Source organism: Cetorhinus maximus, chromosome 11 (genome assembly GCF_964194155.1).
Source record: "Cetorhinus maximus chromosome 11, sCetMax3.hap1.1, whole genome shotgun sequence".
Taxonomy (NCBI): Eukaryota; Metazoa; Chordata; class Chondrichthyes; order Lamniformes; family Cetorhinidae; genus Cetorhinus; species Cetorhinus maximus.
The window spans coordinates 51,650,819-51,669,736 of record NC_135889.1 but is presented as its reverse complement, the minus strand read 5'-3'; the positions used below and the strand labels follow the sequence as shown (position 1 = coordinate 51,669,736).

Sequence of the window (18,918 nt, the reverse complement as noted above, 5' to 3'; positions counted from 1 at the left end):
AAAAATGTTATAAAGAGACGAAAACAAAATTTCCATGACATGTCCCCTCATGTGACACTGTCACATGAGTTGGGACATGTCCATCACTTTTAGTGAAACCTTTATTAAATATTTAAAAACCCTCATGAAACCTCATCCCACCTGTGGATGAGGTTTCATGCTTTTTCTTAAGCCTACCAGGGCTCCCGGTCTGCCCGCCAACCCTAAGGTTTGATGGGCAGGTCCATTAATTATGTTAAGTACTTTTTAAATGGCCTCAATAGGCCGTTGACAGGTTGGCGGGCGCACAGCTGATTCGGCTGCGCCCCCGCCGACCTGAAATTGGAAATGACGCAGGGTGACGTCGGGAGTTCTGCCCAATGTCATCCCGTGTCATTTTACACATCGGCGAGCACCCGCTCGCCGACCAGAAGATCCTGCTCTAGGGTGGCTTTAACAAGGTAAGAGTGGGACTTCCATCCCTTAGGTACAGGAAGTCCCACCTTCCAGAGCTGCTGGCCAATCTGATTGGCTGGCAGCTCTGTGACCCCAGCAGCTCTGGAACACTATAGTGGCTGCTGCTGGGACTACAAGGAATCCCGAGAAGAAGGAAGATGGATACCGGACTTTAAGATAGGTTCATGGATTTTGGTTGGGGAGGGATCGAGGACCCTGGCGAGGGGAGGAGGTGGGTCAGGTTTTAGAGATCGGGGAGGCACAAAGGGTGGGTGCCATCTTGGGGTGGAGGTGCTTACAATGGGCATAGGACCCGCCCCCACCACAAAGGTGGTAGGAGGTAGCCCGCTTCTTGCTAATTCTGTACAGGCATAATCCAAAATAGCCCTCTGACCTGTAGTGAAATTAAACCCCTGCAGAGTGAACTTAAAGAGCCAAGCACTATTTCTGTCTGACTTGTGTACCTATTGGTGTGCTGCTGAACAGCAATGACTGATTTGTATTTTTAAAGTTTTCTGCTAATTTAGCTGCTTACATTTGTATGAGGGACAAAGAACTCACACTATATATTTTTTATAAAATATCTATATATATGCTCATTGCTATTTCTAAAATTTTAAAACTGAACAAAGACCTTTAAAACGGCTGAACCTATGTCTGTTTGTGACACCTGAACAAAAGAAGCTGCCTGGCAGTTTTGAGAAAACTTTGTTTTCTCTGAGGAGCCACTGACAACAACCTGTGGACTGCACAGCCCAAATTCAAAGAGAACTAGACAAAGGCCATCTGCCACTTAATAACCTAGGCTGGCCAACAGGAGATGGATTGTCTGCTAAGACAAAGGCCCCGCAACCTTCCTTTCAATTCCTAATGGCTGAGACATTTAACAATCTTTGGAATCCAGACAATGGATACACATACTTTGTCAAGGACCCAGTGAAGAGGTGAGAATCATGTGTCATGGGCCTTTGGCTTGTGGAACAAGTAATATTGCCTTGCTGAACTGCATTGCTCAGTCTGCTGTTTACCATCTAACTAGCAGCCTCACAAACAAGGAGTTCTGCCCAGGTGGAATACCTGGCCACCATCTACACTGCTTCTGATGGAAATTGTGTACCATCACCTACCAGGCTGATTCATCTCTGCATGCCTATCTCATCATGTGAAGTCAACACTAACGGAAAAGTGAATTATCCAGCATTGGTTTTCAACCCACCGATCTCCGTGAAGGAATACCTCATTGAACTTTGATTCTGCACTCTGGAACCCACATGAAACCACATTTCTTTTCCCTGTTGACTCTGTATTGTAAATATTTCTTTCTCTATCCCTCTCTACTATCTGGATGCGAGGGGTATGTTGCGAATCCTCTTTTCACATTTTGAGTGTCTGCAGTTAAACTAATTTGAGTTTATCCTATCTTGAGTTTGCTGTAGGTTGTTAATAGAAAATTGGATCGCACCAAAACTGAGGGGTAGGGAGATACACCACCGTTTATATAGAGCAAAACAAATCTAAACACCTTTATATTAACGGGTGGTGAGAGGAGAAATTAATGCTTTTTAAATTAACCCCCCTCCTGTCTGTAACATTGGCTTGGCCTGAGTTTCATATTAATGCCTACACCAATGGATAGGGAAATAAACAGACCCAGGAAATTCCTGTGCATATCTCCCTCCGGAGGCTGCTGGCAGAGGTGTAACAATGGTATAAATCACATCAAGGAATTTCCAGCAGAATGCAATTTGGGGCCTTTTGCGTGATATACGCTTTTTAAACTATTCATCTGCAAATTTTAAGGCTGAAAGAAGACTTGTAGCAAAAGGTTACTAGCCTCCTAGGTAAATTAGGTGCTTCTGCCACACAAAACAGATGGTGTGTTTGACCCTGGTGCATTGCTTCTGCACAGCCACCCTATGAGCGAAATAGAAAATAACTTCAGGGTAATTGTAAAGATAATTACATGAATTAGATAATGAATGTGATATGCCTCTAAGTAGATGGGTAAATTTAACTGCATCTGCACATTTTGCCATGGCAGTTACTATTACTACAGCGGGAGGTGCACAATTTAATTTTTCTTTAATCAAGATTTTATTTAATTGGAATGGTACTGCCTGCCTAGCTTGAAAAGCTCCCTCTGATTGCTTATTATAAAATAGAAACTATCTATTACTAAGCTAGCAATCTATGGAAACATTCTTGTCAAAATATGCAGTTGATTAAATAAATAAAACTTTTCGGATAAAAATAAAGCATGTAGTTAAGAAATAATTTAAACATTTGTGTTTAATATAGAAATAACAACATATAAATGCCCCTGTGTTGGTATTTAACCTCCACATAAACAATTAGTCTTAATTCTGTTCCCATACCTCTGTCCTAACCTGTTCCATCCTTTCATAGTTTTAAACACTCCTATCATAGTGCCCCCTAATGTAACTCAATTTTTCAAGACAGTCATCATATTTATATTTTCCCACACTAGATAGCACCCTGGTGAATCTGCATTACACCCTGACCAAAGCTTCAATAGTCTCCTATAGTGTGCAGCCCAATATTTTACAAGTACCAATGCTAAACGTAATGAAATGATGAATATACCTACAGCTTAAGTTGAAAAAAGCTTAGTAAATACTTGTTTTCACATATAGGTGTATCACCAGGGTTTCTGTGTGCATTTCAGGTCCTAAGCCAACCAACTTAAAGTCAATCAACTTTTTCTAGTTTTCTAGGTTGGTATGCACAACTATTAGAACTCTCCATACATGGAGAGTTATTTATTTAAGGCAGAGTTAGACAGTTTTTTGTTAGGTAGGGGAGTCAAGGGTTCTGGGGAGCAGACAGGAAAATGTAGCTGAGACCACAACCAGATCAGCCATGACCTAATTGAATGGTAGAGCAGGCTCGGAGGGCTAAATGGCCTACTCCTGCTTCTATGTTCCTTCCTATGTGCAAAAACACTCTTTAGTATAGACAGGGCTGCATTTTTAATGGATGTAAGAAAAACAGGGTAACACTTGATTATGGGGATAAGGATATCTTGATCAACACAAGATATTGAAAATCTTCAGGTTGGCAGGTTTGTAAAAGATCTTCACTGTATTTTGCAGATCATAAATCTTTTAATATTAATAGAGCTTTAATAGGACAAAGTTTGAAATTCTGGCGACACCATGACATTATAACGTTAATCACACCTGGCACCAGTTATTGGGTTAGTTACTATTGTTCTTAGCTTTGGATATGAACAATTTTGGACCCTCATTCCATTACTCCCCACCCCAGAACCTCAGAATATAACCCAGACATCGCTCTACAGCATCATTATCCAGAGATGGTATAACTTCCATGCTGCGCACTTGCCCTGAACTATCTAATTGTATTTGGTATAAAGTTGTTCAGATAAGCTTGTGTGCAACATTGGAGAGATACAAAGTGGTTGGTGTTTTCCCTCCTGCAGCAGATTGTTTGTTTAATATATGATGAAAAATCAATAGTAACTTCATGGTGAACTGCTTTAGAACAGTGTAAGTCTGTCTTCATTGTTGCAGTGTAGGTTACTCCAGGGAGTTCAGTATAAACATACAGGGTAGGCCATTAGGTCTGAGATGAGGAGAAACTTCTTCACTCAGGTTTGTGAGCCTATGGAATTCTCTACCACAGAGGGCTATGGAGGCCAAGTCACTGAATATATTTAAGAAGGAAATAGATTTCTGAACTCTAAATGCGTCAAGGGGTATAAGACCATAAGACATAGGAGCAGAAATAGGCCATTCGGCCCAACGAGCCTGCTCCGCCATTCAATGAGATCATGGCTGATCTGATAATCCTCAGCTCCACTTTCCTGCCTTTTCCCCATAGCCCTCGATTCCCTTACTGATTAAAAATATGCCTGTATCAGCCTTGAATATACTTAATGATCCAGCCTCTACAGCCCTCTGTGGTAAAGAATTCCACGGATTGACTACCCTATGAGAGAAGAAATTCCTCCTCATCTCTGTCTTAAATGGGCGCCCCCTTACTCTGAGATTATGCCCTCTGGTCCTAGACTCTCCCGCAAGGGGAAACAAGCTCTCAGCATCTGCCACCTAAGAATCTTATATGTTTCAATAATGTCGCCTCTCATTCTTCTAAACTACAATGAGTACAGGCCCAACCTACTCAACCTCTCCTCATAAGAAAATCCCTCCATCCCTAGGATCAACCTAGTGAACATTCTCTGGACTGCCTCCAATGCCAGTATATCTTTCCTCAGATAAGGGGACCAAAACTGTTCACAGTATTCTGGGTGTGGTCTAACCAGTGCCTTGTATAGTTTTAGCAGGATTTCCCTACTTTCATAGTCCATTCCCTTTGAAATAAAGGCCAACATTCCATTTGCCTTACCTATTACCTGCTGAACTTATATGCTAGCTTTTTGTGATTCATGCACCAGGACCCCCAAATCCCTCTGTGCTCCAGCTTTCTTCAATCTTTCTCCATTTAAGTAATATTCAGCTCCTCCATTCTTCCTGCCAAAGTGCATAACCTCACACTTTCCCATATTATATTCCATCAGCCAAGTTTTTGCCTACTCACTTAACCTGTCTATATCCCTCTGTAGACCCCTTGTGTCATCCTCACCACCTGCCTTCCCACCTATTTTTGTGTCACTGCAAACTTGGCGATAATACATTCATTTCCCTCATCCAAGTCATTAATATATATTGTAAATAATTGTGGCCCCAGTACTGACCCCTGTGGCACTCCAGTAGTTACAGGTTGCCATCCTGAAAGTGCCCCCCGTCTCCCAACTCTCTGTCATCTATTAGTTAGCCAGTCCTCTATCCATGCAAATCTACTACCCCCAACACCATGGGCTCTTACCTTATTAAGTATCCTTATGTGTGGTACCTTATCGAGCGCATTTTGGAAATCCAAATATATTACATCTACTGGTTCCCCTTTACCTATCCTGCTTGTTACCTCCTCAAAGAATTCTAATAAATTTGTCAGTCATGATTTCCTCTTCATGAAGCCATGCTGACTCTGATTATAATATGCATTTCTAAATGCTCTGCTATTACATCCTTTATAATAGACTCTAACATTTTCCCAATGACATGTTTTAAGGTAACTGGTCTATAGTTACCTGTTTTTTTAATCTCCCTCCCTTTTTGAATAAGGGTGTTACATTGGCAGTTTTCCAATCCTCTGGGACTTTTCCAGAATCTAAGGATTCCAGTGCTTCCACTATCTCTGCAGCTATTTCCTTTAACATCCTAGGATACAACCCATCAGGTCCAGGTGACTTATTGGCCTTTAGCCCCATTAGTTTCCCTAGTACTTTTTCTCTAGTGACAGTTATTGGATTTATTTCCTCCCCCCCTTTTGCCCCATGATTATTTAGTATTTTTGGTATGCTATTAGTGTATTCTAACGTGAAGACTGATGCAAAGTATTTATTCAACCCCTCTGCCATTTCCTAGTCCCACATTATTATTTCCCCAGCTTCATTCTCTAAGGGGCCTATATTGACTTTGGCCTCTCTCTTCCTTTTTATATATTTAAAGAAGCTCTTACTGTCCGCTTTTATATTACTTGCTATTTTACCCTCAAAGTTTGTTTTCTCCATCTTTATTATTTTTTTGGTCAACTTCTGTTGGTTTTTAAAATTTTCCCAATCTTCTGGTTTACCACTAATCTTTGCCACATTGTATGTTTTTCTTTCACTTTGATACTATCCTTAACTTCCTTGGTTAACCATCATTGGTTTATCCCTTTCTTACAATCCTTCTTCCTCACTGGAATATATCTTTGTTGCGAGTCATGAACTATTTTCGTAAACGTCTGCCATTGTTCATTAACCATCTTTTCTGCTAAACTCCTTTCCCAATCCACTCCAGCCAACTCTGCCCTCATTCATTTGTAATTACCCTAATTTAAGTTTAGCACAGTTGTTTCCAAACTAGGTTTCTCACTCTCAAACTGAATGCTAAATTCCACCATGTTATGGTCACTTTTTCCTAGGGGATCTTTTATTCGGAGATAATTTATTAAACTTGCCTCATTACACATTACCAGATCCAAAATAGCCTGATCCCTGGTTGGATCCACAGCATATTGTTTTAGGAAACAGTCCCAAATACACTCTATGAATTCTTGCTCATGGTTACCTCTGCCAATTTGATTTACCCAATCTATATGAAGATTAAAGTCATCCATGATTGATATACTGCCTTTTTTGCATGCCCTCATTATCTCCTGGTTTATTCTCTGTCCTACAGCATAGTATGGGGAGAGAGCGGGAGTATAGCGTTAAGATAGAGGTTCAGCCATGATCATATTGAATGATGAAGCAGGCTCAAAGGGCCAAATGACCTATTCCTGCTTCTATTTTCTATGTTTCTATGTAACGCTGGATGTTCTAGCATAGTTGTTGATGACGAACCATGGTGCACGTCTTTGAAACATTTCCAGTTTGTTTACAAGGAAGGCACAATAGGAGCCCAGACTGTTGCTGCCTACTCCAATTTGGGACATATCAAAGCCTAGTATACACAACGAAAAGGTCGTTTCAGATTTCCAGCATCCGCAGTAGTTTGCCTTTATCCTAGTATGTACAATTGTGGCTGTTTTGTCACATTTGATTAAATTTCTCCTTACAGTTCCTAGAATTTTGTTTGTGCTGTTTACAACATGATTTATGTGGTGTACCCATGCCATGTCACTTGATATAGGAGGTTACCAAGGTACGGGCTCCTCTTGACGAATTTAAGGTTGATGCCCATCATGCTTTTTGTGAAGATCGTACGCTGTTTGCATCTTTTTGCATGCACGTGTGTGGCATTTTGATGGGTTGAAATTCATTTGCCATTTATGGGACCATTCTTTCAGTGCATCCAAGTTCAAATACGCCCTTAAACTTCCTTGAGTAGCTACAGTGTGATGTGTCATGTATGCATTATTCCTGACCATTGCCAGGGATTTGCTCATTATGGGAATGGGGAAGGTAGTTCTGCTGATTGCAGGGCTGGCGCTCTCCCATTGGCTGGAGCTTTCCCGGCCGCCTCCACGTGGCGCTCAATGGCCCTCTTGCGTCACTAGCCTATTGTCTGCGTATCCTGGAAATGGGTCCGGTTCGGGCAGGGGGCGGAGTCTGGCGGCGATTTCGAGTGCGTCGGGTAGATGAGTCCGGAGCAGCCTAGTTGTCGTTGTGTCGCGATCCGAGGTGGAAGCAGACCGGCCGGTTGGTGAGTGAGTCTTCGCTGGTCCTTTCCTGTCCGTCTGTTTTATTTGTGTGCCTTTGATCATTGTCTGACCGGGCTCGCGTTGCGGGGGATCGCCTCCTCTTACTGGCCGGGAGGGGGATTCGGTGGTCCTGATGAGAGCCGGTTCACCCGGAGCACAATCCAGGACCGGGGAACAGCTCCGGGCCTTTCCTGAAACAAGACGAGAACGTGGGGAATGAACAGCGGCCAGCACCAGCATTTGAAGGGGGGAAAAGTCGGTTTAAAGGGGGTAAGGGGAAACCTACCTGTCAAAACTATTTTGACGGCTGGAGGTAAAAAGGGGGCAACAGGGGAAGGTCCAGATGAGGAATGTTGATGGAGATTAATGTGCCCAATAGCCTGCCAACAGTTTGAGAAATGGGTGAATGTACAAAAGATTTGTTTTCCCAGATAGTGAAAAAGAAATAGAGAAAGTTGGCGTTAAAATCTTAATAAATGGATTGGAATAAAGTGGGAAATTGAGGAGATGGTTGAAGTTTGACATTGCTGAAGTCATTGTTCAGACCTGAAGCTGCAACAGTGCCTGAGAGGAAGATAACATACTGTTTCTGAACTCCCTCAACAAACTAATTTCAACTTCCTTCTCTGTAGTCAGATAGAAGTTGTTGCTAGACACTTGATCTGTTTACAAGCCATTAACTCATTAATTGCTGCTTTTTACAATAGTACACCTGTCACTTGAAACTGAAAAAGAGGCTTGCTTTTCTTCCAATTTAATTTGGACACAGGCCCTCCACCTGAAAAATTAACCCTCGAGATGTTAGATATTTTTGAAACTTTTTAAAATGTTAGACTTTTCTGTATTTGCATTAAGAAAACTTGCCCCTCTGCATTGATACAAGTCCATATGTCACAAGTAGATCATTCACTCATTTTGGTTTCAAGTGACAGATATACTCTACAGTAGCCAGCAACCTTTCTTAGCTGTTTAGCCCATTATTAGTAAGAAATCTTTTTGATAACAATATTTATAATGCTGTTGTGGACAGGACAGCACTGATTCCAAAACCACCTGGTTAGCTGCTCATTTATTCTTGAGCGATAGCTGAAGTCAAGCTGCTGTTAGCTGATGTGTGGTGAAATAAATGTGACATCTATAAGGCTACTGATTTGCAGTTGTCATATAGAATAGGCATAGTCATAGAATATGACCCCCAAAACATTTATTCGCTATATCATTATATTATTCTTAAAGAGTTAGCATCTCTTTTGTTTAGCGTATGTATATCCAGAATGCCATATTACTCACTACTGCACTACAGTCTGGTGCTGAGCAACAGTGTGCCAGTCTGTAGCATATGGTGTGCCCTGTGAAATAAATTCAAAGAAAGCTCCAGCATTTTGTGTCTATTATTTCAAACTTCTGGGAACCACAAGTCATAATATACTGGCATCAGGTGTCTGTGAGTAAAAAAAAAATTAAGAAAAATCAACCCGAATTAGTGCCAGAGAGAGGAAAAGCGAATGAATTGTGCAAAAATGAAATGGCCACCGCTACAGAAATGAATGCACAGCTCCAGCCCAGGATGAATTGGGAGGCGGTTGATGTCATGAAGCATTTGAGAAGTTTAAGCAAAAATGTAAATTGACATTCAGTAGTTTCCCATAAGGCACTGATGAAGAGGAAACAGTCTGCTACATCCTTTTGTGGACAGGAGAGCAAGGATTAAGTTTGTTTAATGACTGAGTGAGAATGACAGTGAAAACCCAGACAAAAGTTTTGGGAAATTCAGCATACATCTCTATCCAAAGTCAAGCCATCGGACCCACCGATATGAATTTAGAGCTTGAAGCAGGAACCAGGTGAGCCTATTGACAATTTCTTAACAAGATTGGGAAATGAAGCCAGCAAATATAAATACAAGGGAACAGATGAAAGGCTAGTAGATCAGTTCATTTGAGGCTCTGCCCAACCTGACGTACAGGACTAACTCACAATATCGCAGGTTGTTGACAGCGCCAGAGTGCACAAAGTCATGAGTAGACAGGTGAAGACACTGACTACCCAAATGGCTAGCCTTCAGTTAAGTCAAGAGAAAGGCAGGAGGGCTGATACAGTGAAACAATAACAAATGAATGCACACCAGACAAAGGTGTGTGAGATCTGTGGACGACCACATGAGTTCACAGACAGAAGGAAATGTCTCTCATACGGACCAAATTGCAGAGCTTTTGAAAAGCCCAATCACTGGGAAAAGATGTGCAGAACAGAGGTAGATAGATTCTTGCTAGGCAAGGGAATCAAAGGTTATCAGAGGTAGATGGGAATAAACAGATCGGCCATGATCTTATTGAATGGCAGAGCAGGCTCGAGGGGCCAAGTGGCCTACTTCTGCTCCTATTTCGTATGTCATGGAAACAGATGGTCCTGCTATCCTGGGTTTGAGCGGTTGCGAAGAGCTGCAACTTATCTCAGTAAACCATGAGGTGAGGGAAAGAGCACTGAGGGTTGAAGGTAGTACACCCATTGAAAAGTGCCCTCCGATCAGAAGCGAGCAAGATCTGGTTCAAATGTATCCAGAGTGTTTTGATGAGATGGTTGGATGTTTTGAAGATTTTTGTGTTTCACGTCGCTTTTGATTCAACATCGAAACCAGTGATTCATCCCACATAAGGTACCGATGCAACTAAAAGAAAAGCTTGAAAGAGAGCACCAATAGTAGAAGAGTTAGCAGAGGCAGAGGAACAGGGTGAATGGAAAAGAAACCAAAACATCCATACCCTGGAAGATGGCGATGAGTTTGAGGACGTAATCAACATAGATACCATAACTGTATGAAATATCTGGATTCGACAATTCCCAGAGAAAAGAAATCCACACAACCATTCAGACCTGGAAGAGGATGAGAAATAAGCTCACAAACATAAATCTGCAGCTTGATTTCAGAGCACAGACTCCTGCTCAGACTACATCAGAAAATCTTTTCTGAAAATCTGAAAGAAAATGTTCACTCAAGGAAAGGTGCTTTGAACCCAAACAAGGTAATGCTAACGACATACAGGGGACCTGAGATTCAACAGCTAGGAACAACCCAAATCAGTGATAGACAAAAAGGAAAATATGTTAACTACATGTTATATGTCAGAGGTAGGTAGAAAAGCGTGTTGTGAAGAGAACATAAGGAGGTTACAGACGGATATAGGCTGAGCGAATGGGCAAAAATCTGACAGATGGAGTATAGTGTAGGAAAATGTGGAGTTGTTCCACAAAGAATAAAAAAGCAGAGCATTACTTAAACATAGAACGGCTGCTGAATCTCGAGGTGTAGAGGGATCTAGGTGTTGTGCATGAGTCACAAAATGTTAGAATGCAGGTACAGCAAGTAATTAAGAAGGCTAATGGAATGCTACCCTTTATTATGAGAGGAATTGAACAGTTATACAGGGCATTGGTGAGACCACATCTCGAATACTGTGTGCAATTTTGGTGGCCTCATTTAGGGAAGGATGTAAATGTGTTGGAGGTGGTTAAGAGGAGGTTTACTAGATTACTACCTGGAATGAGTGGGTTGTCTTATGAGGAAGGTTTAGACAGGCTGGGCTTGTTTCCATTGGAGTTTAGAAGAGTGAGGGGTGACTTGATTGAAGTATATAAGATCCTGAACAGTATTGACAAGATGAACATGGAAAAGATGGTACCTCTTGTGGATGAGTCCAGAACTAGGAGGTACTGCTTTTAAATTAGGGGTTATCCTTTTAGGACAGATTAGGAGAATTTTTTTTCTGAGGGTTGTGTGACTTTGGAACTGTCTGCCTCTTGAAGGTGATGGAGGTGGGGCCATTGATTATTTTTAAGACAGAGGTAGATAGATTCTTGCTAGGCAAGGGAATCAAGGTTATCAGAAGTAGATGGGAATAAACAGATCAGTCATGATCTTATTGAATGGCAGAGCAGGCTCGAGGGGCCAAGTGGCCTACTTCTGCTCCTATTTCGTATGTCATTGAAACAGATGGTCCTGCTATCCTGGGGTTGAGTGGTTCTGAAGAGCTGCAACTTATCTCAGTAAACCATGAGGTGAGGGAAAGAGCACTGAGGGTTGAAGGTAGTACACCCATTGAAAAGTGCCCTCCGATCAGAAGCAAGCAAGATCTGGTCCAAATGTATCCAGAGTGTTTTGATGAGATGGTTGGATGTTTTGAAGATTTTTGTGTTTCACATCACTATTGATTCAGCATTGAAACCAGTGATTCATCCCACATAAGGTACCGATGCAACTAAAAGAAAAGCTTGAAAGAGAGCACCAAGAGATGGAAGAAAAGAAAGTGATCGCCAGAATGGATGGTACAAATTCCTGCGTCCATCTTTTGGCCTTAAAAGCGAGCCAGGATGTGTTCCAGCAGAAAGTAGATGAGAGGTCGAAGATGTGAAGGAGCAGTCAGCATAGTTGATGATATCCAGATGTATGGTGTAGATGAAAACGATCATGACTACCACCTACACGAAGCCATTGAGAGAACCAGGAAAGCTGGGACCAATTTAAACTGAGGCGGATGCATTGTGACAGTGACAGAATGCCAGTTCTTCAGGATGGTGTACACACCTGAAGGAGGCAAGCCGAATCCTGAAAAAGTCCAAATTATCTCTGAGATGGAAGCTCAAAGAAACAAGAAAAAGCTGAGGTGTTTCCTTGGCTTGACCCAGTACTTGAGTTCTTTCATACCTCACATGTGAGACCACAAATCTTCGATAGCTGATAAGAGGGGATGTTGAGTACCAGTGCTCAGAGTCACATGAAAGGAGTTTCTGCAAAATAAGGAAGCAGTATGAAGGAGACAAGTCTGTCCTCTTACAATAGAAAGAAACTGTCCTCTTACAATAGAAAGAAACCTGTCATGCTGCAAATAGATGTTTCTACAAAAGAAACTGAGAGCAGCCCTGGTACAAGATGGAAAACCGATAGCATTCACATCCAAAGCTCTAACTTCAGCTGAGACCAGATATACCAACATAGAAAGAGAGCTTTGGAAGTCGTGTATGGATGTGAGAAATTCTTTTATGGAGCAATTTCATAGTGGAGTGTGATCGTTGTCCACTGGAACAGATCTACAAGAAAAAATTGTGTAGAGCACCAGCAAGGCTGCAGAGGTTACCCTTCAGGCTTCAGAGTTTTGATTTCACACTGAAATATAAAACAGGAAGAGAGATGGTGCTGACAGATGCCCTATCTCGATTGTTGCCATAGGAGAAACATGAGGTAAAAGATCTAGGTGTAAAAATCCAGCACCGAGAGAATGTAACGCCTTCAGAACTCTCATTCAAATTACTGATGAGATCGGTAAAGGCAAAAGAGTTACAGATGCTCTCTCAGCAAGTGTTCCAGGACGGATACAGCAAATGCAGCCGTCAATACTACCGTGTTGGTCTATCAGAGATGAGATCTCACTAGAAGATGGTGTTCTGTTAGCCAGATACAGAATAATCATACCCAAAATGATGCAGAGATTAGAGAGTCAGATTGGGTGTGTACAGGATAAGCATCTACGAAGGTATCGAAAGAATGATGTCTACATGCAGTGTAAGCCTGAAGTATAAGAATACACAGCAGAAATAAGAAACGATAATTATTGAAGTACCACCCCGGACCATGGCAAATTGTGGGAGCTGATTTTATTTATTCACACACCATCAAGACTGGTATCTCAAAATAGCAGACTACTACTCAAAGTTCCCTTTTGTCAGAAAGGTGAAAGATTTGAGCTACAACAACCATCTCAGCAGTTCTATTTCCTGAGCAAGGAATTCTTGAAAGAATAATATGTGATTATGGAACCCAATTCACTTTCAGAGAATTGAAGGTATTTGCTGAACAATATGGGTTCAACATCGTCATTATCCGTGGTGGCGGGGGTGGGGGGTTCATCGGTCTGAGGTCCATGAGGAGGGGGGTCGTTGGTCTGAGGTGTGTGGGGGGGTTGGTCGGAGGTCCGGGGAGTTGGGCATGGTTTGCCAGTTGGAAGTCCTTGGGGGGGCGGTGGGGTGGTGTGGCGGACCAGTGTACTGGTTGGCCTCGGAGGTCGGGAGGGGTGAGAGGTGTCGGCTGTTGGAGACTGGGGGAGTCCATGGGGTCGGTCTGGGTCTCAGAAGTTAGAGGTTTTAACTCTTCTAACTTTTTCGGAATAACTATTGGTATTATCCTGATGGAATCATCCAAAGTTAGCGATTTAAACCGTGTTTTTGGATGGTACGCAGTGCAATTGCCCAAAGGAAGTGTACACTTCTGGGCAATTGCCATGCAAACACTTACCTGGGAACTTCCTGGAGGGATTCCCCAGCACATCTTTGGGATACCCCCCAAATCCAACGCTCAGGAGCTCAGATGTTACGGGCCAGTGTGTTTAATGGTAGATTTTAATTGCAAATCAGGATTGTTTTAGAATCGATCCTGCAATACAGACTCCGATCCCAGGTACTGTAGAAACTGCAACTTTTATAATATAAGGTGGCTTCAACAGCTGGCGGAACAACTTAAAAGCTAATGCTGTTTTTAAAGTCGATTTTCTGAAGTCCTGGATTGAACTTGAACCCCAAGATCATAGCAGGAGCACTACACGAGAGTCAGCACTTTAGTTCCTCTCCAATGGTTGGGGAAGGTACTTGCAGATAACTGAAAGCCAAACTGCCTGGCAACAGCCAGATATCATCACAGCCCCCAGTGGTAAGTCATTCCTGCCTGAATGCTGTTGGGGATAGTACTGGATCTGCAGGCATCCAAATAAAAGCACTCACTCCACATAATCACACAAAAGCAACACATAATGGGATATTGGAAATTTGAAATAAAAGTAAGAAGTACTAGAAAACACTGAACAGGTCATTTGTGCAGGTGGAAATAGTTAACACTTCAGGGCGAACTGGTGGTGTTCCTCATTTGCCACCAAAATCCAGCTGCTTTTGGCAGCAAGCCATTGATGAAAATGCAGCATGAGTTGCCAGTCAAGTTTGCACATACAATTTAATTTGACAAAAACCTGGGTTACATGTTTCACTAAAGCTTTATTAAAGTGTTGGCAGGAGACATTTTCAAAATGCAGTATGTGCACTTAATCGAAAAAACACTGAGCTGGATTTTATCCTTCCAAATTTAGGCTTTTTCTGGAGAAAGTATCTTTGAGAGTTTAAATGTTCACAAATAGTACTATTTGTGGAACTTATTTGAGATAATGAATAGAGTATCTGACAAGAAACAATTTGGCCCAATATTAAAACATAGCGTTTAGTTATTTTTCTGATTCTTCTTATTGTGTCCACGGACAGTCTATACATGGCCCAGCCAGAACTGGACACGTTTTTGCGCCTTGTTGAATTCGGCAAGATCTGCAACAGTGCAGAGTTCCTCTAGCGATAAGCATTGCAAGAGATGTTGCATAGTCTGTGGCTCAGTTCCACATTCACAAGTTGTCGGGCTGGTTGTATATCCCCATTTGCTTAGTGACACCTTTGAACGACCTACACCAGTCCTAAATCCATTCAGGCACTTCCAGGTTGCCCAGTTGCAATTAGCTCCTGGGGGAAGGCTTTCATCTGGTAGAATTTCCATCGCTGGGGGTAGTTCGAGACTGGCAAGCCGGTCTTTCCACAAGGCGATGCGGGCTTCAGATGGGGTTGATTGTAATGGAACATGTTCATGAAGCTCTTCCTTGACTTTAGGCAGCTGGGTGTAGGTTTATGACCATGTAGAGGGTGCCTCTCATCTGATGTTTGACGGAGTCGCTCTTTCTTGCTGGCTACCATTCTTACATTTTTCTGATTATTTGAACAGATGCTCAGTAAACTTAGTGACATCGCTGAATGGTCTCTGGTTGACAGCTGCAAACATGAGCAGAATTTTACGCCATACGGGCGGGTGCGCACCTGACCCAATCGGGCGTAAAATAGCATGAAAAGACATCGGATGAGTGTCCCGACGTCATCCCGCGTGCATGCAATCTTCAGATCGGTAGGTGCATGCGGGTGTCGGAGTTGCCCACCATCAATTAAAAGGTATTAAAAACCCAATTGAACCTGATTTTACGTTGCCTGTGTGATTTCGCGCTCATCGCACGGGCAGGCGGGTAGCCCACATTTTGCAAAACCTCATCCAAGGGCAGGATAAAAAGGGTCAGCAGCATTGCCAGTGTGAGTAGTGAGGTGTTTTGGAGATGTTTGCAGCTGGTTGCTTATTGGTACATGTTAGCTTCATCTGTTTGGGGCTTCATTCTTTGCATTTCTAGGCTTAATTTTAGGACACGTTGGTGTCTCCAAGGCCCCCAGAGGATTTTGACTGTGCGGACCTTTTCACATATCAGACAGCCTTCTGTAACCCTGGTAATGGGGATTGTGGTCTCCGCTGGAGACACCCCTTTCTGAGGAGGAAGAGGGGGCAGAAGGGAGAGGTGTCCCAATGCAGCTTCCAGGGAAGCGACCTGTGGGATGAGAGGCACAGGCACAAGGGGCACAGGGCCAGCAGGTAGTCCAAGGCGGAAGGGGCTGCAGAAAACGCCACTATCCTGCCGCCAGGGTTTACAGGCGACGATGCAGCTACCTCAATATGTCCAAGGTGCACTGCCGAAGGAGGCTCCACCCCTCCAGGGAGACTAACCTCCATTTGTCAGATGATTGGGCCTGAGATCATCTCCAGCTGTGTGGGTGGAAACCCCATGCCAGGGGCTCTGAAGGTCACAGTTTATGCCTGTGGCTCTTTCCAGAGGTCAGTGGGGGATCATTGTGGAGTGTCCCAATCAGCTATTCACAGTTGCGTCAAGCTGGTGACAGAAGCTCTGTTCAGGCGGATAATGACATTTATTCATTTCCGTACAGACAAGGCTAGCCAGGCTGAGCGAGCCAGAGGCTTTGCAGCAGTTGCTGGGATCCCCCGCATCCAGGGTGCAATCAACTGCACACATGTGGCCATTAAGATGCCAGTGCATTCGCCAACAGAAAGGGATTCCACTCCTATGAACGTCCACATAGTGTGTGACCACAGGGCACAGATTTTGCAAGTCTGTGCACGGTACCCTGACATCTCCCATGACGCTTATATCCTCAGATACTCCCAGGTGCTGAGGCCATTCAGTGTTCCAGCCTGACTGGATGGATGGCTGCTGGGTGACAAGGGCTATACTTTGAAAAGGTGGCTGATGCCTCTCCGCCACCCAAGAACAGAGGCAGAGCAGTGTTATTATAGAAGTCATGCCTCCACAAGGGCAGTGATAGAGAGGACCATAGGTCTTCTGAAGATGCGCTTCCGATGCTTGGAACATTCAAGAGGAGCGCTACAATACTCCCCAGAGCAGGTGTCACTGATAGTGTTTGCATGCTGCACTCTCCACAATCTGGCACTGGCAATGGGGGACCCACTGGAGGAAGAGGATGTTGACACAGCACCACAGGCCACAGAGGATGAATCCAGTGGTGAGTCAGAAAAGGAGCACAGTGAAGAGAATGCTGAGGGCGTGGAGGCAGATCTCTGTATCCTTCAGGGAGGCAGGGACACCAGACACGCTTTGATCCAACGCTTCTTCAGCTGGGCTGCCAAAGATCTGCTTCCACCTCATGCCGGGGCTACCGCCTCCATCCTGGATTTCTGAAATGACGCTTTCATTTGAACCCAAAGAACACTCAGTGCCTGTGCAATAAAGTTTAGAGCCACTCATGTCCAGCGTTATGTACTGGCACACTCTGCACCAAAAGAATAAAAAGATGAAGCATACTCAGGCCGTTACAACAAAAACAAAATTTATCTCATTTTGACAATCTAAACAAATTTACATAACTTTCTCTGGTCTTCATTCCCAGACCAATAAATATAAAACATTGCAGAACAGAAGATCACCCATGACCAGCCCCATTCGTGCTCATGGTGCCTTAAACTTACATTTGTGAGTGCTATCTCTTTGTGCCCCCCTCCCCCTTTGCTGGCACTGGCATTGCTGACTCTGCTGTCTTGTGGGCCTTGATTACCTTGGCGGTCACCCTCTGGCTGGTGGAGCCTGTGCTGGCCCTACCTGGGAAGGAGTGGCCAGTGCCACGGCTGGCATCTCCCCAGTCGTTGTAGCCTCATCGGATGCCATGGTCACTGGCAGAGGAGCTGCTGCCGCCATCCAGTGTGCCCTGAGAGGAGCCCACAGAGACGACAAGCATGTGTGCCAACATGAAGTTGCTCTGGATATCCCTGCTCGCCATTCATAGACGGGCACCTAGCTGGGATACTGGGTGCCTCATCCATCTCCCACACTCACAGCGACCACCTGAGCTCAGTGCCTGTGTGAGGGCTTGCAGGTCCGAGTGTAACCCCAGGAACCCCTGATTCTGTTTCTGGAGCTGTGTCTCCATGAGAGTCGCCACTCTCTCAATGGAGGAGGCAGTGCGCTCAGCCACAAGGGTCAACGCAGTGCTGATGCTCTGCATGGACTCGACCATTGCGCGCATTCCCTCATGGATCTCCGCCAGATCCTCCCTCACATCCAGCTGGACATCCAGCATCTGCCGCCTAATGGATGACTCCAGAGCCTCATCATCTGCCTTCGACTTGGCATCATCCTGATCTCCAGCAGCCCTTCTACTACCATTGCCTGGGCACTCTCTGCCTGCTCCTCAAGCGAGTGTGAAGTGCCCTCACAGCTGTACTCCGACATTCTAGCCGAAAATTTAATGCCCACCAAGGTGCTGGTATCTGTGGTGGTGTCCGGTTCAGAGAGCGGGTGTGACGCAGGTGCATGTGAAGTCTGGCGGTCCTCTGGCATCAGGAGTGGCTCTTTGGGGTCATGGGATTGAGTGTGTGCTCGTGAATCTAAGGGAGAACAACAATGTGTCATTAGTTTAAATCACTTCGCATGCCAGGCACCCTGGTGAGACAATGACCTGCATTATGGTACCATTGTCTTTCAATGATCAATGGGGACTCCAGGTTTGAGGCTCCCATCATTGATAAGACTACACAAGAATGTTTGCAACTCCTGAAACTCTAACCTCCTGTGCACTGCATGCTTACCTTCGTCTGACACCCCAGCATCTCCATGACCGAGGTGCATGGCATCTCTCCAGCTCCAAGGCGTCGTGCTTGAATCTGGTTAGGATTAGGAGATTTGAGGGGGGCCTCCACCTGTCCACAACCTTTCAATGTCATTATGGGTCATCTTCTCTTGAAAGAACAGAGGAGCATGGATTAGTCCACTTTCTACCTGCAGCGCCATTGCAGCCTGGCCAGGCCTACCTGAGAAGCACCTGGCA

General features: G+C 44.1%; 1 protein-coding gene across 2 annotated transcripts in view; it reads left to right on the top strand.

Moving 5' to 3' along the window:
* Positions 1-7,551: 7,551 nt before the first annotated feature.
* The window catches only part of dnajc10 (DnaJ (Hsp40) homolog, subfamily C, member 10), an 80,995-nt gene continuing 69,628 nt past the window's right edge, over positions 7,552-18,918 (top strand). For both annotated transcript variants that reach the window (XM_078551924.1, XM_078551922.1), the window contains exon 1: positions 7,552-7,670. The gene's annotated coding sequence lies outside the window, so the exon portion shown is untranslated. The remainder of the gene's footprint in view (positions 7,671-18,918) is intronic.